The sequence below is a fragment of the Culex pipiens genome, chromosome 2 (assembly GCF_016801865.2).
Source record: "Culex pipiens pallens isolate TS chromosome 2, TS_CPP_V2, whole genome shotgun sequence".
NCBI lineage: Eukaryota > Metazoa > Arthropoda > Insecta > Diptera > Culicidae > Culex > Culex pipiens.
The window spans coordinates 43,080,849-43,103,657 of NC_068938.1; positions in this window are offsets into that span (position 1 = coordinate 43,080,849).

Genomic DNA, 22,809 nt, shown 5'->3' on the forward strand with positions numbered 1-22,809 from the left:
CCTTATATTAGAGCCAAAATATTCTATTTTAGATTTTTCAAATGTGCGGATGGTAATAAAATTGTTTTTATCAGTCCAATAAACAATTTATTTAGGAAATTTTCTGAGCATATCATTTTTTACAGGGTTGTTTTTCCCTCATAAAACATTTTATAATTGCAAAAAATACAAAGAAATCTTTTTTTACGCAGTGACGTTACGTTTTTTATTTCGTCGATTTCTCTTAAACCATACATTTTTTTTTGCAAGCTTCAAAACGCGCTTTGTAGATCTGAACAAAACCTTCAAATTGCTTTTAAAAGATTGCAAAAATGTTGTGTCGTTCCAGAAAAATCGACAAATTAGAAAAACGTAACGCATCGCGTAAAAAGAGGTTTCTCTGTATTATTTTTTGAAGGTTTTATTATTCAAAAGTTTTTTCACTTTTGCATCTTTTTTCAAATCCATTATTAGAATATCCAATTACATCAAAATAAACTAAAGCACAAATCATAGTTTTTTTTTTTTTTTTCATAAAATTATTTTTATTAGGTCCTTTTCGGTACTGGGACCTGGTTAGGACCGAGTCGGCTTTTGTAATTACATTTGACTTAATAATTACAGAGGATCTTGTGTGTAAATGTTAGTGGGAGGGGAGCCGATTACCCGCGGCCTACTCGGGGTTAGTAGGGAAGGGATTGATGTTAAAGACAAGGCGTGGGATGGGAAGGGGGATTGTGTAGGGGTCTTGGTTGGCTCTTCTGGCCTTTGCGTTTTGTCCTCAGCCGCAACTCGGTGTCCAGCTGCTGGGGCGTTCTTGCTTTGCTTCCGGTGCAATCCAGAAACGACGGCTTTGTGTGAAGGCGAGTTATACTAACTGAAGGAAAACTAACTGAAGGAAAACTAACTGGAAGAAAACTAAATGGATATTTTGGAATCTACGAGGAACTGATAGATCGGATAGAGAACATCAAGGTCTAGTTGAGATAACGCGTCTCGCATCGGGATTTCTGGTGGTCTTCCTCGGGCCCTGAGGGTATCTTTCAACTTAATTCTGTGAGCCTGGTGATCTGGACACGCCCATACGAGATGGTCGATGTCCTGATAACCCTGCCCACAGTCGCATAAGTTTGTATCACTCATGTTGATACGGTAAAGATGAGCCTTGGACGAGTAATGGTTCGACATAAGGCGGGACATCGTTCTGATGAATCCACGCGTCAAGTCCATTCCCTTGAACCAGGCTTTTCTTTGCACCTTAGGTCGTATGGAATACATCCAACGTCCCTTGGCGTCGTCGTCCCATTGTTTTTGCCAATCCAGGAGCGCACGCTGCCTCGGCAAACCGTAGCATTCTTGTAGGCTAATTGGCCTTTCAAAAATGTCTCCACTCTCAGCACCCTTCTTGGCGAGCAAGTCCGCTTTCTCATTACCCGGAATCGAGCAATGAGCGCGGACCCACACCACCGTGATGCTGAAGGACTGAGCCGCCAGGTTGTTTAAAGTCTTGCGTATTTCCGTGAGGAAAAACGCAGACTCCCTGGTCGGCTTCAGAGACCGGATAGCCTCAACAGAGCTAAAGCTATCGGTGAAGATGAAGTAGTGGTCAGGTGGCATGGTCTCGATGATTCGCAGTGCGCAGTAAACCGCGGCTAACTCTGCGACGTAAACCGAACTCGGGTCCTTCAGCTTAAAGAACAGCTGATAAGATTCATGATAAACACCGAAGCCCGTACAGCCGTCGAGCTTGGAGCCATCGGTGAAGAATCTGTTGTTTGGAGGAACATGGTTGTACTTTGATGCGAAGATCGACGGTACAACTCCCCGCAGAAGATGGTTTGGGATACCGCGAGTATCGGCTTTCATGGACGTGTCGAAGCCAATCAGGGTGCTGTTGGTTAACGGAGGCGTGCGCTGTACCGTTGTGCTCGGGCTCCACTCCCACGATGACATAAAGTCATAGTATAGAAGCATGCGCCGAGACTCAACGTGAAGGTTCAGCAACGTTTCAAAGTTGTCAATTACCAGTTTATTCCTGTAATCACACCGGATCAGGAACCGGTAAGACAGTTCGTAGTAACGAGTTCGCAGAGGCAATACTCCCGCCAAGACCTCGAGGGTCATGTTGTGAGTTGAGTGCATGCATCCCAAGACAATGCGAAGACTTCGGTACTGTATCCGCTGGAGAACCAACAAGCGTGATTTCGCAGCTGACTGGAAGCAGAAACTGCCATATTCCAGCACCGAGAGTATCGTTGTCTTGTACAGTCGAAGCAGGTCAGAAGGATGAGCACCCCACCGGTTGCCAGAGACACTGCGCAGAAAATTAGTTCTTTGCAGGCACTTTTGCTTCAGGTAGTTAATGTGCTTCCCCCATGTTCCCTTTTGATCGAAGATGGTACCCATGTACATGAAGTGGTCCGACTGCTCGATAGTCTTTCCCGAGAGAGAAAGATTGAGCTGCGGCGGTTCATGCTTCCCCGTAAAAACGACCAGTTCCGTCTTCGCCGGAGAGAATTCAATACCCTTTTCAACTGCCCAATGGGCCAAGTTGTTCAGGGTATCTTGCAAGGGTTCTAGCAGATCGACTTCCTTCTTGGCAGCGATTGAAACCACTGCGTCATCTGCGTACTGTATAAGGGTGCAGTCTCCGGTCAAGCAATCATCGATGTCGCTGACGTAGAAGTTATACATGGATGGGCTAAGGCGTGAGCCTTGTGCCAAACCCATGTAACTTATCCGGGTGATTGCCAGATCACCTTGCACAAAGTGCATATGTTTTTCTGACAACAGGTTGATGAGGAAGTTGCACATCGTCGGATTGAGACCGCTCCGCCGCAGCTTTACTCCCAACACATCGATGGAGACTGAATCGAATGCACCCTTGATGTCTAGAAAGACAGAAGCCATTTGCTGTTTTTTACCACGGGCTATGTCGATCCCTGTGGCCAGCAAGGCTAGACAGTCGCTTGTTCCCTTGCCTCTCCGGAAGCCATACTGCGTGTCAGACAGCAAGTGCTCTCGTTCCATCCATGGTTCGAGGCGGTCGAGGATCATCTTCTCCAGCAACTTGCGTAGACACGACAGCAAGCTGATTGGACGATACGAGTTGTGGTCGGACGCCGGCTTACCGGGCTTTTGAATGGCAACCACCCGGACCTGTCGCCATTCGTGTGGAATTACGTTCTGCTCCACGAACGTGTTGAACAGATTCAACAGACGCTGCTTGGCGACGTCCGGAAGATTCTTCAGCAAGCTGAACTTGATCTTGTCCGGACCAGGAGCAGTGTTGTTGCCCGTCAATAGTGCTATGGAGAGCTCTACCATCGAGAAGGGAGGATTAGCATCGCTCCCATCAACAACGTCGAATGATGGTTGTGTCGGCACCGAGTCCGGGCACACCTTCTTGGCGAAATCCAATATCCACTTGTCCGATTTTTCCACACTCTCGTTCGGAACGGAACCTCTACGCATGGCCCTCGCAACGCGCCACAGAGTGCTCATGGACGTATCTGCTGGTAGTCCTTCAACGAACTCCCGCCAGTACATTCGCTTCTTCCGCTTCAGAGTATTACTGTACCTGCGATCAAGAGCTCTGTACTTTTGGAAGTTCGCTCGGATTCCACACTTGCAGAAGTCCACATAAGCTACAGACCTGGCCGCCGAGAGATCCGTACACTCCTTGTCCCACCAGGGAAGTGGAGGGCGCGTTCGGATGTATGGTCCCGGGACGGGTTTCGTCTGAGCTTGTAACGCACTGTCATAGATCGTATTAGCCAGAAACGCATATTCTTCAAGCGGTGCCAACCCAGCTCGCAACTCAACTCCAATGGAGACTGCCTCCGCGTACTGTTTCCAGTCGATATTTCGCGTCAGATCGTAAGGCATCTCCACCGTTGTCGATTGCTGTGGGCCATGGCTAACCAGAATAGCGATCGGCAAATGATCACTGCCACGAGGATCTTGAAGCACGTTCCAGTCACAGAGAACTGCCAAACTGTTGGAACAGAGCGACAAGTCGATGGCACTCGCCTTCGTACCGGACGTAGTTGGCGTTGGTGGTGTTGCAATCCGCGTAACTTGCTTGTCCCTGTTTAGGAGGGTCATCTGGAAGTCGTCGCACAGTTCATGAATCAGATATGCTTGAGGGTCTGTCTTGTGACTTCCCCACTCGGTGCTGTGAAGATTAAAGTCACCCAGAACCAGTCGCGGTGCCTGCAACAGCTCAAGCATACCCCACAACTTTTGTCGAGTTAACGACACCTGTGGGGGAACATAGACGGACACAATGCAAATGTCCAGTCCTCTGATCCTGGCCTGTACTGCGACTGCTTCGATTCCTCCTAGCTTCGGGAGCGTGACCTTTCTAAAAGTGTGGCATTTCCTGACCCCAATCAGTACGCCTCCACCTCTATTTGGTCCTGCCCTGCTCTCTGTGATGATGTTGTACCCCCGGAAAGCTGGCGTCTCATCTCCGATAAGAAACGTTTCGCTCAGCGCAAACACATCACAGTCCCGTTCGAATGCGAATTGTTGAAAATCGTTTAACTTGGGGGTTAAACTTCTACAATTCCATTGTAGGAAGGAGATGCCATTTTTCGTTTTTGGTGTATTACCCATCAAAGGAAATGAACGACAAGAGGGGCATCGTGGTAGCAAGCTGTTTCCCGATGTGTCTAGCGAGAGGCTCAAACCGCTTTATGATTAAACGCGTCGGTTCACTCACAAAAGAGCACAGCCATTCCACGATTGTGGAAAAAGGAAGGACTCCTTTGAAGGCATCGGTGATCGGATTCGGTTGAGAAACCGGTTTTAGGGGGATCTTTGGCAGCTTGGGAACGGGCTTCAGCGGCTTGAGAGGAATCGGTGCCGGCTTCGGTGTCGGCTTCGGAGCGGGCTTCGGAGCGGGCTTACCCGACGGACCGAAAGGAAAATCCTCCTCGAAGTTCAACGAGTCACTTTCCTTACCCTTGCCGCCAGCGGCTTTTGTGGACTTGGAAACCTTGTTGCGCTTCGGATTTGGTCCGGAAGAGTCACTTTCCTCGTCTCTCCGGAAGAGGACTTCCTCCTCGTTTTCCTCGTCCCCCGAATCATCTGCCAAGGGGGCGAAACGATTGGATTGGTTCGCCTGACTAAGGATTTCCGCGAAGGACTTCTTGGAGCGTTCCTTCAAGGATCGCTTCATCTTGTCCTCGCGCTCCTTGTACTTTGGGCACTGCCGAGTTTTGTGCGGTTCCCCGCCACAAAGCAGGCATTTTTCAGCCTGCTTTTGGCATTCCACGTCCTTGTGGGGGCCTGCGCACTTTGAACACTTGCTCTTGTTGCTGCAGTAGGTCTTGGTGTGTCCCAACTGCTGGCAGTTTTCGCAGCTCATCACACGCGGAACGTACAATCGAACTGGAAGCCGAAGCTTGTACAGCTCAATGTAGTCCGGCAGAGCTGACCCTGCAAAAGTCACCCGAAACGAGGCAGAAGGAATGAACTTCTTCTGGCCACCCTCGGTGGTGACGTTGCCCAGTTGCCGGCACTCGAGTACCTCCACAGCTGGAAGTTTAGGGTTCTTGAAGCGTCCCACCGCCCTTGAGAGGTCGACAAGCGACAGACTGTCATCGGTCACCACGCCGTCGATTTCGACTTTGTGGGCCGGAATCCAAACACGGTACTCGACACAGAACCGAATGTCTTTCACGATCTGGTTAGCTTCCTCCGCGGAGTTCACGATCACGCTGAGCTTGCTCTTGTTCAGCTTAGTACATTGTACCAGCCCAGGATAATGGTTATGCAGATCTTTTGTGATCCGAACGAAGTTAAGGGGTTTTTGTTTGGGCCGGAAGAAGACCACCCACTCCGTCTGCGAGCCCCCCACGTACTGGCGAGCGCGAGCTTGAACTGGTCTTTCCTTGTCACCTGGTGGATTTGGATTTGGAGGTGGAATAGGATTCGGATTTGGCGGAATCGGAGGGGTTGGAGCCGGTGGAATTGGATTCGTATTTGGCGGGATCGGAGGGGTTGGGTTCGTTGGAATAGGAGTTGGATTTGTTGGGACCAGAGGACTTGGATTCAGTGGAAGAGCTGGATCCGGTTTTTGTGTTGGAGGGGAAGTGGGATCAGGTTTTGGGTATGGTTTCGGAGACAGTCGAGACTTGCGTTTCTTCGCCTTGCGCCCACCAGTGCCCTTCACAACGACCTTGGTGTCCTTTCCGTAGAGTTCCAACGCGGTTTGGTTAGAAGGCACTCCTGGGAGAGGATCAACTTCACCCTCGTTGTCCGTGTCCCAGTCTTCGGACTCGGACATTTTTTCCACCTGGTCCTCATCCGGATCCATGGTTGGAATGAAAAACGAAAGAAAAACTAATACAAAAGCTAATCAAGATTTACGCGAAAAAGAAAAAAAAAACCCAAGGAAGAAGAGAAAAAAAATATGACTAACAAAAAAAAACTATGAGAAAAAAAAAAAAACTAAAAGCAAACAAAAAACTCGCCTTTCACACTCACCGCCGAACTGGCCGCACTGGCTGCCGCCCGCAGCGGGATGCGCGGGAAGCTCGTTTTCGCGCGCTTGTTGTTGTTGTTGTGCTGCCTGCTGCCAGCCACGTAAACAACGGGGATGTCTCCGACCTGGCCTGGCCGAAAACTGGTCCGCCGACCGCAGTCGACTCTCCGGGGCCGATTCCACCGACCAACGACCGTCTCTCGTCTCAGCTGCCGCCGCAGCCGCTGCTGCTCACTCCTCCTGCTGCTGCTGCTCGGATTCGGGAACTCGTTCCTTCTCCGCCTCTGCACCGCCGCCGTGTCCACGACGACCAGATTGTGGCTCCTCTGACCACCGGAACGGGCTTGTCCGCTCGCACACGCCTCGGAATCGCCGTGAAAAACGCGCCAAACACAACTCGATAGAGCACGAAAAAACACGACTACGCGCTGAGACTTCTGCCGGAGCAATGACAAATCATAGTTGAAAAGAACTTCAAATCTCTATTAGTTTATAAGTAATACGTAATCATGAGTTGATTGAATTGATTTATTAATTTTTTCTAATATTTTTTTACTTAAGTACGAAATTGTGAATTGATTATTTACCAATGAAATAAACGGAATTGAAAAATACAGTTACACCTATTTTTTTTTAAATATTTTTGCAATCATTTTGGAGCAATTTGTTCGTCTTGTTCCAATCTACAATTAGCTTCAACGAGATTGCAAAAATATTATTTCATTTTAGAGTAATCGAAGAAATACAAAACGTAACGCCTGCACACATTGTGAAATTTAACTGTAATGCTTTCAAAGCTTTTAATAAAAAATGCTCAAACTATTCTATCTCTGTTAAAATCTATAGTTTAGTTTTTATATTTAAACTCACGATTAATATAATAATGTTTTTATTTTTTTTCTATTTCTTCACCTCACTTGGGAGAGGCTTTGAAATCAATCGTAAAATTAACTTCTTGAATGGGCCTTTTATACTCAACTTCATGTGTACATACAACTTAGAATCAAATTCTGGGCAATTTTTTTTGTGTGTGTATGGATGATCAATCTTTTTTTCATCCGATTTAACCGATATTGGTGTCATTTGATCCATCTTCAGGTCCCATAAGTCTTCCTTGAATATCATCAAGTTTTGCTTAGATAACGTTTTGGTTTTAAACTGGGAAGATTATAAATACACTAAATCCCCGAATTACGCTCCCCCCATTTGCGCCTCCCCCGTTTTGCGCCCCCCGAATTGAGCTCAAACCCCGAAATAACGCTCCCCCCAAATAACGCTCTAATTGGCGCAAATCGGGGGAGCGTTATTGCGGGGTTTTGGCGTAACCCCATTTTCTTTTTTAATGTACTTTTTTTTTTACATATAAATGATACATTTGTATAAGGGGTCATCCACAAAACACGGATAAGGAGCCATCCACAAATCTCGTTATCCAAGAACTCCCGGAAGTCATGCCCTAGCTATCAACCTGATCAACGGGGGTCTATATGGGTGAACTAACCATCGGTATAGCTTCCGATAGCTTCAGTGAACCGCGATGGATATTCTGGGGTACGTTGGATTTTTATGGGTCATCCAAAAACTCCCGAAAGTGATGACCTGATCATCTACCTGATCAAGGGGGGTCTTAATCATCGTATATTAACCATCTAATGTTCTGACAACCCTATCAAAAGTTTTGAGCATTCATACACCTGTTATAAGTCAGATAATCTAATGAAAATTATGTCTGGATCAATCATGATCAAAAGACTTTTTAATCGAGTTCAAAATATTTATGAAGTGATAATCATATAAAAATTACAAATACAAGAAGTTAAATTTAGAATACATTTTTAGGTCGGCAATTATTATTTTAGAAAAAAAAATTATTTTTAGAAAGATACCATCCACCCTAAGGTAAATCAGGTGATTTTTTTAACATTTTAAAATCCTGAAAACTTGAAATGACCACCCCACTCAATGCTTATACCAAACGAACAAATTGTTGTTTAACATGAGGGTGTACATTCGGCCCGTGGAGAGGACTTTTCATTTGGCTAACAACAACAAAAAAAGTGACTTTTACGCATACCCGCACATCTCGTCAAATGCAAAACACACACACAAATACACACACACGAAACGAAAAGCAAACTCGAGCAAAGTCACGTTTTGGCTTTTCCGACTCGTTATCGTTTTGATTTTTGGCCGTCGACGTTTCGCCTCATTTTGGCCACGTGAGGGAAAAGCTCTGGGGTTTTTTTTCGGGTAGGAGCGATGCAACAAAAAAGGGGTTGGATGCATGCAAATAAGTTTAACAAACGCTTCAATTGTTTTGTTTTTTTTTTGCTGTTTGGTATTTTGTCATTTGAGAATTGATTGTTTGTGCGTGCGATTTTTCGGAAAATGAGAATGAATCTCATCAAGCAAATTGTATTGGGTGATGTGTTTCGACGAATAATTGAAATACTGCGTTTGATGTAATTACTTGATTCGTTTGAAGGAATTCACTTTACTATAATGTCATATGTATATGACTTATAAAAAAGTCATTTGAAAGAGTCCATTACTTTACATTTTTTTCGCTTTATTTCTTTGCTTGTGGAATTTAAAAATCTTTTTTAATAATTGAAACAATGTGAAATTCGAAACTTTTAGTTTTACATTTAGTAAAGAAAAACGTAATTTTACATTGAAGGTACTAGATGAAGTTTTTGTACAATATCTCTTTCCTGACATTGTTTTGAAATTATGAATTCGACTCGTAAAATGTCACAATGTTACAAACTGCGAGTTTCCATCAGACGCGATCGTCCAGTAAATTTCACGATATAACTTTCCCATTGATGTCCTCTCCGCATTGCAGACAAGGTTAAAAGAGTGGCAAGTTTTTAATGTCCCTCTTTTTCCCGGTTTTCTTTCACTCTCAAAGCTGTCAGATAACGAGCGTTTCTCTTCTCATAAAGTTTTCGTTTTGTTCCACCATCATCACCGGCAGCAGCCACCTCCACCAGTCCAAGTTGCTTTTGTTCAGGACAATGAGTGAGATGAGCAGCGTTGACGGCTTTTCACTTGTCTGTGGGGGGAGGGCGGGGATTAAAAAGACCCCTCCCCTCCCCAACTGACACTTGTAATAAGAAAAGAGGGGTAGTGAACTCCTCGTTCTCCCCTCCCTGCTCCGGTACTCATTACTGATTAAGTGAAGTCAAAAGCTTCTCCACGAAACGGCGCTTGTCTCGACTTGTCGTCTTAGTCATACTAATTGAGAAATTGAGCTTCAAAAGTTGGTGAACCACCGCCGTCGTCTTTGTCGCCGTACAGCCACCGTGATATGACGAGGACAGTTAGAAAAGTGGGGAAGGGGGGGAGTTTGGGAGGCGAAAAATGACACATAAAGGACTGCCGTACATGACAGCTACAAATGTGTTTGACGGAGTTTTCGAGATTAAGCGAATACATTATTCATTAGCGGTGGAATAAAAAGTGTCACCCGGGCGTGTATGGAAGATGTTGAGATGGGTTTTTGGATTTTTTTTGCGACGTGGAGTTTAAGTACCAGTGGTGAGGATTAGATTAATTCGTTGAAATGAATTTTACGCAGACAGTTTTAAGAATTGAGAAATAAAAATCTAATTAAAGTTTCAAGTCAAATTAATTACTTTCCTTGCTACTTAGTACTCTCGATCGTGATAGGAAACAAAAATGTGATATTTTTTTCAGCACGAGTCGCACATTTATCCAACGAGGTTTACAGAGTTGAATAAATACGATGAGTGCTGGAGAAATCAAGTTTTGCAACGAGTTGCTTACAAAATGTTATGTAATTTCGAAAAACGCATTATGAATGGAAATTTATGTCAAACGTCCATGAGTTAAGTAAATTCATTGTAAAAAATATTGGCAAATGTTCCTTTCGAAATTTGTGCTGAATAGTTCAAGTTAAAATATGAAACATTCGCAAAATTTTCCGATCATTTCGAAAAAAAATATTTTTTTTTTTAAAACAAGACTAACATCTCAAAAGCGCTAAAAATTTAATATTACGCCCTTTTGAAATATTAGTATTGATCTAAAAAAATTAAAATATTGTTTTCGAAAAGATCGGAAAATTCACGATTTTTTCCTTTATTTACATTCGGACCATCAGTTGCCAAGATATCGTCATTAGAAAATGATGGGTTGTTTGGGTGAGACTTAACTTTTCAAAAATATTTTTTTCAAAGGTGGGCAAACATGGGCAAACACTGAAATTAAAAACCACAAAAAAAAACTTTACCGTGTATATTTTTTCGTCCAGTGTAGTCCTTATCTATACCTACAACTTTGCCCAAGACACCAAATCGATCAAAAAATTCCTTCAAAAGATACAGATTTTTGACAGCTCCCAAATTTGAATGGAAAATTATATGGACAAACTAATGATGCAAAATGACTTCTTTGGGCATACCGAAGGCAACAAAAAAGTTTCTGCCGGATTAAAAAATAAAAATGACCGAAATTGCTCATAACCTGTATCAGCAAGCTTAGTGATTTTGCATTTGACGTAAAATTAAAATTTGAACACCTTAAATCTGATTTTAACTAGAAAAACTAAAAAACCTCGGAATTCAAAATGAGAATTTTCAACGAAACTGTTTTTTTTTTTTCAAAATGGGTAATTCTCCGCCAACTTACACAGCAGTTGCCCCGACCCCTCTTCGATTTGCGTGAAACTTTGTCCTAAGGGGTAACTTTTGTTCCTGATCACGAATCCGAGATCCGTTTTTTTGATATCTCGTGACGGAGGGGCGGTACGACCCCTTCCATTTTTGAACATGCGAAAAAAGAGGTGTTTTTCAATAATTTGCAGCCTGAAACGGTGATGAGATAGAAATTTCGTGTCAAAGGGACTTTTATGTAAAATTAGACGCCCGATTTGATGGCGTACTCAAAATTCCGAAAAAACGTATTTTTCATCGAAAAAAAACATTAAAAAAGTTTTAAAAAATCTCCCATTTTTCGTTACTTGACAGTAAAATTTTTTGGAACATGTCATTTTAAGGGAAATTTAATGTACTTTTCGAATCTACATTGACCCAGAAGGGTCATTTTTTCATTTAGAACAAAATTTTTCATTTTAAAATTTCGTGTTTTCTCTAACTTTGCAGGGTTATTTTTAAGAGTGTAACAATATTCAACAAAGTTGTAGTTGTAGTTGTAGAAAATCGCGATAACTCGTGATGTTTATAAGGAAACCCCTTATGTCTATATATCTAAATTTTTGTAATTGTCTGCTCTACAACTTTGTAGAACATTGTTACACTCTAAAAAATAACCCTGCAAAGTTAGAAAAAACACGAAATTTTAAAATGAAAATTTTTGTTCTAAATGAAAAAATGACCCTTCTGGGTCAATGTAGATTCGAAAAGTACATTAAATTTCCCTTAAAATGACATGTTCCAAAATTTTGTACAGTCGAGTAACGGAAAATGGGAGAATTTTTAAAACTTTTTTAGTGTTTTTTTCGATGAAAAATACGTTTTTCGGAATTCTGAGTACGCCATCACATCGGGCGTCTAAATTTACATAAAAGTCCCTTTGACACCAAATTTCTATCTCATCACCGTTTCAGGCTGCAAATTATTGAAAAACACCTCTTTTTTCACATGTTCAAAAATGGAAGGGGTCGTACCGCCCTTCCGTCACGAGATATCAAAAAATGGACCTCGGATTCGTGATCAGGGACAAATCGAAGAGGGGTCGGGGCAACTTTTCCCGATTTCGTGTGAGTTGGTAGAGAATTACCCAAATACCTTCGAAAAATACATTTTTCAGAAATAGATGCATACACCTTGTGTTGCCTACCCCAGAAAATGTTTTAAAAATAATAATCTTGCAAACAATCTTACCGGTTGGAAAATATTCAAAAATAAAAAAACATTACTCCGAAATATTCCCTGGTTTACGGTACCTAGAAGACATTTTCTTTGAAGATTAATTTGTGTTCGTTTTAATTTTTAACAATTTCACTTTGAATGTATTGGCATCATTTTCAAAAACAAAAAATCAAAAAAATTTAACATTTCAGTACTAGTATCGAAAAATAACATTTTTTAATTGTTTTCACCGTTCAAGGCGTGTTTATGAAAAAAACGGATGTTCGACAAAAAAAAATCATTCAAAATGCGTTTTCGGGTTTGCAAAAAATGTGTAAAAATGGATTTTTTCAGCACTCGTCTTATTCTACCAACTCGGTAAACTTCGTTGTATTAATATACGACTCGTGCTGAAAAAGTTATTTAAAATAGGTTTACCAAGTTGGATAAATATGACGAGTGCTGAAAAAATCAAATTTTGCAACTAGTTGCTCACAACATTTTTTGCAAGTCCGAAAAACGCTCTTTGAATGTAATTGTATGTCAAACATCCATGGGTGGGCATACCAGTGCTGAAAAGTTCAAGTTTTCAGCACCCATTTCAATGCTGAAAAGTAGAACTTTTCAGCACTGGTATTGAAAGGTATTAATTTTCCATTGGTAACGAAAAGTATTCCGTTTTGTCGTTTAAGAATGCCAGGAAAAGTAAATAGTTTTACGACGGAATTGCAAAAATAATAGTATATATTTTGTGAGTTTTTCATTGATTTATGTTTTAGAATATTAATATTTATTTCTTGTGAGTTTTGCATTCTTTCAAATATGATCAGATCTTCTAAAAAAATATTGATCTTTTTTGAATATTGTTCTGTGCGTTAAAAAAATAGGAGTCCTTTTTACTATAGTTATGAAAACCTAAATCACTGATACCTATTGCAAAATGAAAATAGAATTCGTGAAAATTGCCGAGGAAGAATGCATATAAAAGGTTGAGAACCATTGAGCTAGGATCACAATTGAACAAATGTCAAAAAATTAGGATGCCGGAATAAATTTGTAAATAAATAGAGTTTCAAACCATAATTAAATTATTCTAAGTAAAATAAGTCAAATATTTCCATTTGTTTGGGATAGAACCATGTCATAACCTCAAAACTTGTTTCTATTTCCGAAAAAAAAAAACATTTTATATTGAAACAAGATAACCGTTATTGTATTTAACAAACTGAAATATGTTTTTCTCTAAACCTTTGAAACCGTGCATTAAAGATCTGACCGTGAATTTTTTTTTCCATATTGTTATCAAAGGACCATCCTTAATCCACGTGGACACTTTTTGAAACGATAACCCCCCCCCCCCCCCCTTCTTCCTCCCTCATGGACAATCGCTCCAAAATATAGAGCGCGGACAATCGCTGAACCACCCCCTCTTCCCTCCAAGGTTTATGGATTTATGTCACATTTAAACAGGAATATAGAACAACTTGTTTCATTAAATCGTACAACTTCATTCTTTCCATGCTGGAATTCCACTTTAAGCTCGTCTTTTTAGAAACTACAGCATCAAAAATTGCAGCCATTTAGTTGCACGAGTTGCACGGAATGGGGTGTGGTGGCAAACAACAATTGCTCCTTTTGAATTGACAATGAGGCAAGTTTCACAGAAGTGAAACACAGCACAGAACAACCCTTTCCAGGGGGTCACACTGACTGTTGAAATGAGTTTTTAATCTGGGCATTTTTCCACCTCTTTTGAACACGGACCTGGCCAACACCATTCATTTCCGGCGCAGCAAAAGCATAACTTTACGGAATTACGGTTGTGCCCGGTTGGAAGTGCACGTGTGAAATGCAGTCACTGCTCGAAAAGTGCCAAAGCCATCCCAGCGTAAAATTACGTTTCTTCCGGAGATGATTTTCCTCAGCCAGCTGCCAAATTTGACCAGAAAAAGATAGGTTCGGGCACATACCTACTCGGTACAGTGCCACAACTCGTTGCTCTTTTTCTGGTCCGGGCAGCCAGCGCTGCTGGTGGGGGTTGAGGAAGGCCAAGTGATAAATTGGATGTAATAAGTTGAACTCACTAATCCGGACCGAAATTTTTGAGCTGCTTCATAATTCAGAACCACAGCTGCTCCGTTTCTTCCGCGCTGCTTCTTGCACGGCATTGCCGGGGAATCGTATTGCGCTTTGGGTCTGTAACACGAGTCGGTGGCTTCATAATTCAGGACTTGTTTCATCACGCAGCCGCCAGCCCACCGCAACCGCCGACCATTCCTGGTGCGCCTTGTCGGTGATTGAAGGGGAATAAACGCCATAGGAATAGCCGCTCAACGGTGACCCTCTGAAGACCTGTCGTGGTCGTCGACACGAAAAATAAAAAAAAACCGATTTTGTATGAATTCCTACTACTGGCAAGAAAAACCCAACACAAATTAATTTCCCATTCCCGGCCGTGGGGTCCTGGCAGGGTTCTCAGCCCCAGACCACCGGACTCACGTTCCGTTTCGACTGCACCGCACAGCACAGCTGCCACAACCGAAGACGATGAGCTCTTCATCGCATCCCATCCCAGTCCAGCTGCAGGATGAGCTCCTTTCGGTAGATCGGCGGTCGGTTGGCGGAGGTATCCCGCTGGGCTGGAAATAAATTGCCGGATTACAGCGGAACTGCTTCAACGCGCTTCCTCCCCCCTGGACTAAAACCGTTCTGCCCGGAAGCGACTGCCAGGGCTGACATTCTGGCAGCTGATGATGGAACCGTCATTACCGGGAAGCTTCCGATAATTTCTCACGAATGATTCCGAACGGTTCGTGCACCGAGCCAATTAAGGTTGACGAGCTAATCTGTTCAATTGATTGGAGTTCACCGAAGGCAATTAATACCGTACTTAGCGAAAGTCATACAAATTTATGCAAGGCATTTTATGCCAATTGTTGTCTCCATTGATCGAGTTTCCAGAACAAGTTCTGCTCTGATTCCTCACTGACAAAACTGTCAACGTTTTCCTAGTTGGCCTTGTGTCGTGATATGCTCCGGCAAGCTTATTTGTGTTGTCGTCATGCTGTTTCCTGTCGACTGCAAAAGTGTTCGCTCCATTGGCACATAAAAGTTAAGTGTCATACCCGGCTGTCTCTCGCCACTATCACTATCAACGGAAGCCTCCGACTCGATTCCTGATTGGCTTGGCAGACTGGGTTCGAAAGTTGGTCTCTATACTGCACAGTACTCGAGCGCTGCTGAGACATCTGACGCATCGTTATTTACTACCAACATAGTCGTAGAGCGAAGAAAATGTCATTCACTCATTCGTTTATGTGGAGTTCGAAGCGAACACTGACTGCTGCTGCTGCTACAATGCAACGCGACGCAAGACGATACAGCTGAACAAGCAAATCGTAGGCGTTTGGGGTGGGAAGATGTGGTTTGCTATGGTATTGATAGGTATTTCGTGAATTAAAAATCAATTTTATTGTTATCCGTAATCTTGCCCTAAAAATCGACCATCGACTGTGTGTGGGAGAACCGAACAACACTGGTTCTCCATACAAACTTTGGAGAAAAACCATTCCGCCCTGTCTAAATATTTTTGAAAAATTCAAAGTGCATGTGGTTCTGGTGAACCCAAAGTTCATGCTTCCCTTCCAGTTGAGTCTGCTAGAAATTTTGTTGGTCGGTGTTATCTGTATCAAAACTATGTTTTATTCAATCGGTCGTATGATTGTTGGATAAATAAACAAAAGAGCTTCCAAGCAAGACTCAAATTTTTAAGGTCTGGCTACCATGTCTAAAGTCTTTCCCACTTAAGGGATAATTGTTTTCTTTTCAAGCCTCTTTTGGTTTTAGTGGTTCTATACTAAAAACGTTACTAACGTTTTGATAAGGTTCTGACATTTTCAATCTATTGTGCTCATTGAAAAGTTCTTTTGATTATGCATCCAACGATGGGTAGCATGTCATAGTTTTCATCAAAATATTTGAGATCTGCTTAACTAACACTTAAGAAATTATAACTTTTGACAGGGTTGTCAGATTTGCATTCATCTGGACTCTTTAGAGGTATTTGATTACCCATCCAATGATAGGTGGCTTGAAAGATCCGACCAACGTTTTAATCAAAATCTCTGACAACCGGTCTATAAAAAGTGAATAAATATCACTTAAGTGCTTTTAACTTTCGATAGGGTTGTCAGATATTCGATGTTTTGGGCCCATTGGAAAGGTATTATAGTAACCACTCTAAATGTATGGCATGATGGGTTTTCTTACAAAAACCACCCTTTTTACAATCTTCCCGACTTTAGTCAAAATTGTTTTTTTAGCATAACTTTTGAATTACTTAACTAAACTATATAATATTCAATAGCGACTTATGGGACCCCAAGACGAATCGAATGAAAACAAAACGGACAAAATCGATTCAGTCAGTCCCGAGATAATCGAGTGCAATTATTTTGATCAACATCCCACCACCATTGATGTCAACCATCGCGGCGCTCATTTTTGGTTCGCGGCACATTTTTTTTTTGATTTTTGATGAATACAAAAAAAAAGTTACAACTTAAAATGCGTTAGGCAAACGAAAGCATCGCGAACCATTTGGTCCTGAGGTCTGAAATCTTCTTGTAACTTTTTGCGTATGAATTTTACAGCTGTACAATGTTCTAAAGAAATGTTGCTGTTGGTGAGTTTTACAAGTGCTTCGAACACCATTTTGTCGAATTCCGTAACTGAAAAGCACTACAAACGAAAAATGTGCCGCGAACCAAAAATGAGCGCCGCGCTGGTTGACAGCACTGCCCACCGTACACAAAATTAGAAAAAAAAAGATTTTGAGTCGATATGTATGCGTGAAGGCGGGTCTAGGAGGTCAAATTTTGCCTCAGTAAGGTAAGGAAGGGAAAACCAAATTTGATGACAGACGTCAATTGTTTACGGTTTTTTTTTATTTGACCAATTTTTTGTGAGGAGTAAGAAAGGCTATTTATTTTATTTGGGGGAAACCTGAGTCGGGCGGAGAAAAATGCACCTAGTTGTCAGTGTCAGCCACTTGCGAACTGTCAGTGAGAGCCGCCTTCAATTTTTGTTACTGTTCTTATTTGGTTAGAGCAGTATTGTATTTGAAGGAAAATAAATTTAAAAAAGTTTTTATATTAGCAAATGCTTTTTTGGACTGAGACAATTCATTAAATACAAAAGAGACGAAAATAAAATAATTAACTTCATTTATTTTTAAATTTTTTGCAAATTTTTGATGAGATTTAGTTGAAAATATGTATTTATGAGATATATTTCCAATATGACCATAAATCAAACAATGTTATGTCTTACATACATGTGCTTAAACTATAAGACTTATTAAGTTAGGAGTAGTTAGTCAATGTGTTTAAATATATAAATCGTTCAGTACAATCCGAGCTCTGGAGGAAGTGAAGTAAATTCTCTGGACGAAAATAGGAACAAAGAGGGAAAAAACGGCGAGCTGGAGGTTGACATGAATAGAAAGGAAGGAGAACGTTTTGTTTTTTTGTTTTTTTTTTTTGGAAATAAGTCATTGTTGGTAAAATTTGCCTAAAAATTAAGATCGTTCAATTTAACATAAGCCACCGTTTTTCAAACAATCACTCTGCAAAGCCGGAATCTCGGAGGAATGATCATGTCACAGCGAATTCACTTCACTTCCTCCACAGCTCGGGTTTTGCATTTTATTGCAACCAGAATGGAGAATGACAGATCTTCAACGAGTTCAGCACCCAGTTGAAAAGCAGCAAACCCACCCAGATAAAGTAAAAGTGATCGGTTTCATGTCCTGCAAGTATGGTGTGAAATGACCCTTGCTGTCATTAGTTGAAAAAATATTTTCATTATTTTTTATGTAACTTTCATGATTTCCGGTCCTACTCTCGTCTTGGAACCGAAGAGGACCTAATAAAAATAAGCTATGAGAAAAAAAAATTGGCGGAGAAAGTTGCATCACATGAATCATGCACGATCTTGAGCACTGTTTTGAAATGTGCTGCAAGAAAATTTTTATTGTCAAGAAGGGCAGATGACGACTGACTGGAAATTTAAATAGGAAAAGAAATTATCTTGCACAAAAAAACAAAAACAACAACCAGAAAATGAATAGGAATATTTTTCGCTTCTCCCTCCCAGGGGGAAACTGAATCTTAAGTGAAGAGTTTTCCAGATTTTCGCAATTTTTTCATGATGTTTATATTTGTTTTATTTCGTTGAAACTTTGACCATACATTTCCTATGTCAAAAGAAACAATTTTGCATTATTAGTTTTTCCATATTAGTCTCCATAAATGTTTAGGGCAGGTCATTCGAAATGGGTACGTAAATATATCAAAATCTGTATCTTGAGATGAGATTTTTTGATCTATTTTATTTGGTGTCTTTGGTAAAGTAGTAGATTAAAATTTTTAACTAAAAGTTGAAATCCCAAAATAAATATATTTAAATTTTCGCTTTTATGGTACCGTCAGTGGGGGTGACTATGGGTCAAAAAACGATACACCTTCGTTATATAATTTAAATAACATCTAAAATCTTTCAACGTAGATTTGTTCTTAGATAGTTTACTAACATTTTCCCAAAATATGGTGGATTTTGATGAACACTACCTTAAATGCCAATAGTTTGAAAATTAACCCAATCTCACCCCTTAGAGGGGGTGACATTGGGTCAAATGAAACTAAAATGATGCTCCAATACAACGATATGGTAAAAACAAGTCATCCAACAGTGTTTCTTGTTCGAGGGAATCGTATTGACATACTACAATGTTTGAAGTGGAGATTTTCAAACATTTGGGTAGTTTTTAAGCAATTCCAACAAAAATATTAGAAAAATAATTTATTGAGATGCCATTTTTGGCCAAAAACGTACCTCAACTTTCGACTGCTGCCAAAATGACAGGATTTGTTCTAGGAACGAGATTTTTTCAGCGAAGTCATCTTAAGATGTCCCCTACACAACCCTTTTAACCCACTTTGAAAATCAAGATCGCTGAGAATATTTTTAAAAGATTTAAAATGGCTTTAAAAATCATGGAGCAGAAATATTTGCAACGACAAAATAAGATTTAGTATTGTTTAGTTGATGATATCAGGGTTTTTTCATTGCAATTAACAAATACAATTTTCTACAAAACAAGTTTGAAATAACCCAAATATACCAAATTTCGTAAAATTAAAATATGTGAATCTTATTTGGAACGGTACTAAATTATTTCGTTTAATTTCTAGAGCTTTATTGGAAAAGGTCCTATTAACACAGGAAACCTCAACGCTTAGCGATCTTAAAAACACCTTGATTTGTTTTTCTTTTATTTTATCAAACGTTTTTTTTTCCGGCCCACCACTGCTTCAGAAATATCAGATCTGGCCCGTAGGGTCAAAAGGTTGGGCAGCTCTGGTTTTAAGATCTATAAAGATGTTTTTAGTAAGTTACGAGGAAGGTACCGACAACACAGGTGGATTAGATTGGTTTTTCTCAGAGTAGAGGTTGCTCAAAATTACTTCGTTTAAAAAAAAACAAAAGGAATCATCACTTCAAAGTTTCACAAACAGATACGAAAGTGATCAGAAAATCTATCAACGAAATAAAGTGCCTTTACACAACTTGTATAATTGTGTTTATTTATCTTTAATTCATGCTGTCCTTCCCAAAACACCACTTCCAACCCTCGAAAGAAATCTGGCTCCCCACACTATCCCAAGCAACCAACAACAACGTCCTGTCTAGCTGGAATACATGGTGTACAATTACCAACAAGTATAAAATTGTCATGTCGCTATAGCTCTCTAGTTTCGTCCATGATACCACCACCACCACCGATTTCCCGTTCCGAACCAGCTCCGATTCCAATGGTCCCGTTCCAGTCAGTCCTGTCCTGTTTTTCCTGTTTCAACTCCCTCGGGGTATCTGCTGCCTCTTTGGTGGTGGCCTGACAGACGCCAGCCAGGTCCCGTGGTCCGGTGGGTGGTGTTAATTTTCACCCCCAGGAAGTCAGCCCCTCACCCCCTGCCTCACGTGGCTATCGACTTGACTTGAACGGTTCGTTTTATTGTCACTGTACGGGGGGTGGGGAGGGGAAGGAATCTGGGGCTGCGGATGAGGTGCTCCTTGGAGATTGTCACGTGGAGTTGGTGCACTGGCAAATGTAGGCAGAAGAGAAAAGCGAATGAGTTTGGTTTCATTTTCGATTTAACTTCATCTACATTTAGATTGTTTAATTTTATTTAAATGAATGCCAGTGCTAAATAACATTTAATTGAATGAAATTACCATTCGTCTTAGTGCTTTATTCAGTGTGAGGCACGGTTCCCCTCTGGGGAGTGCAGGTTTAATCATTTGCTGTATGAACTGTGTGTGTGCATTATTGGATTTCGGTGCGTTCAACTGCGCATTTCGAATGTCCTTTTACAAGATGCTCAATTGCAGTTCATTTGAATTGAATTTGACTAGGGGAAGATCACCTTTGCTTGTTCTCTTGACTAATTTCAAAACAAAACAAAACTTTGAATTTCATCAGATTTAAAAGAAGGTTTTTTTTAATTTGAAAAAGACTTTAAAAAATAATGAGACAACTTCCCCTTTTATTCCAACAAATGTTGCAAGCCAGCTGCACCAGAGCTCCACACAATGGCACCGTGCTTTATGGTACGGTTGAATGAAATATTTGTCGGCTTAGCCGAAACTTAATAATCCTAGCCCTAGGTTTTGTCGTCCGAGCCACGTGTGCGCCTGGCGGTGGATTGTGTGTGTTTGCTCATGGTTTTGTGGAGTGTGTTTGCACGAGGTAACTTTGTTTGCCGTTGCAAAAGCAATAAATGGACTGCAACTGTGGTTTCGGGGAAAACAGGCGAAATTGGTATTGGAAAATTTTGTGTTTTGATGGTAAACATAGAGGGGACCGATTGTTAGAAAAAGACTTTTGTGCCGAGTTTTGATATAGATATGTTTTCATAAGAATAAAAGAAATGTTATGCAAAGCTGCTCAGTTTTATGTGTATTTTAATGATATTTTTTTTTTTATATTTGCGATGGGTTCATTCTATAATGCTGAAAAAATGATTGATTGTTTTGATTGAGAAAGAATGCAGGCTACGAAACAGCACAATAGAAGATAGCATTTAAAAAAAAAACAAGGAGAACAAGAAAAACACAGTATTTTTTTGTAAAGTGATGTTTAACAATAATACAATTTCAAAGTCAAAACATCAAACATTATTTCGAAAGCAATGTAACTGGTTATATGTTGAGTCTAGATCGCCAGATCCAGACCAATTTAACGATATGTCAAAATATGGATCCAAACATAGTTTTCATACTTAAAGCGTGATCTGGCTACACGGAGAAAAAAGAGTTCCCAAAATAGTGAACACCCGTTCATGAAATTGGGAACCACGAACAAAGTGTTCAAATGCCATGGTACGATTTTCAAAAACATACCATGGAATTTGAACACTTTGTTCGTGGTTCCCAATTTCATGAACGGGTGTTCACGATTTTGGAAACTTTTTTTTTCTCCGTGTACAAAAAATACATAGATATCACCTTAGTGGTTATAACTTCAGACAAGGTTGGATATATTAGACTCATTTGGAACGATGTATCGGATGATAGATCCGGACAAAGTTTTTATGCAAATAAGTGAAATCCAGTTTCTATTTTGGCCGATTTTTGCGTGACATACTTTATGGATGACGCCTATTACTAACTTAACATATGAAAATGTCCAAAATAAGTGTTTTAAGTACTCTAAAAATGATACTCCTAATTCTGTAAGTCAGAAATTATGTTTATAGTAAAGTGCAAATTTTCAAAAACTGAGCAGTTTTTGATTGTTTACCTTTTGATACCCATGATTTGGATTCAATTTATCAAAAAGTAGTTTTTGATTGCAAATTTAATTCTAAAAATAAGTTGCATTTTATGGTCTCCTAAAACATTAAACAGAATCGAAAACTTTAAAATATTTATTTCGAGAATTAAACTTTTAGTATTCAAAAATAAGAAAAACAGTCGTGAGTTTTTCCTATTTCTATTTCTTCTAAAAAGTGCAAAAACAACTTTTCCCAAACACCAAATGCATCAGAAAATGCATTCTCAATACAGATTTTCGAACGATCACAATGCTTTTTTGTATGACCAACCTTCAAAACTATATGGAGACTTGCATGAAAAAAAGCTGATGCAAAATGGCTCCAAATAACAAAAAAACAATGTCACGATGACGGGAGCTGAAAAGCTTGTTTAATTTCAAATTAGTATGCACTTTGCTGTGCTTTGGACTTAAAATCAACTACATATTTAATTTCATTTTGATTAAGATTAAGATTAAATGAGATAGTAATATTTAAATATTTGTAAAAATCTTGATTATCTACTTTTTTACGTTACTTGACAAGCTTGAACATATCTTGTTTATCTCTTCGATAATGTCTGAAAAAAGAAAAGAAATAAAATCAAAGAAAATTACATTTAGCT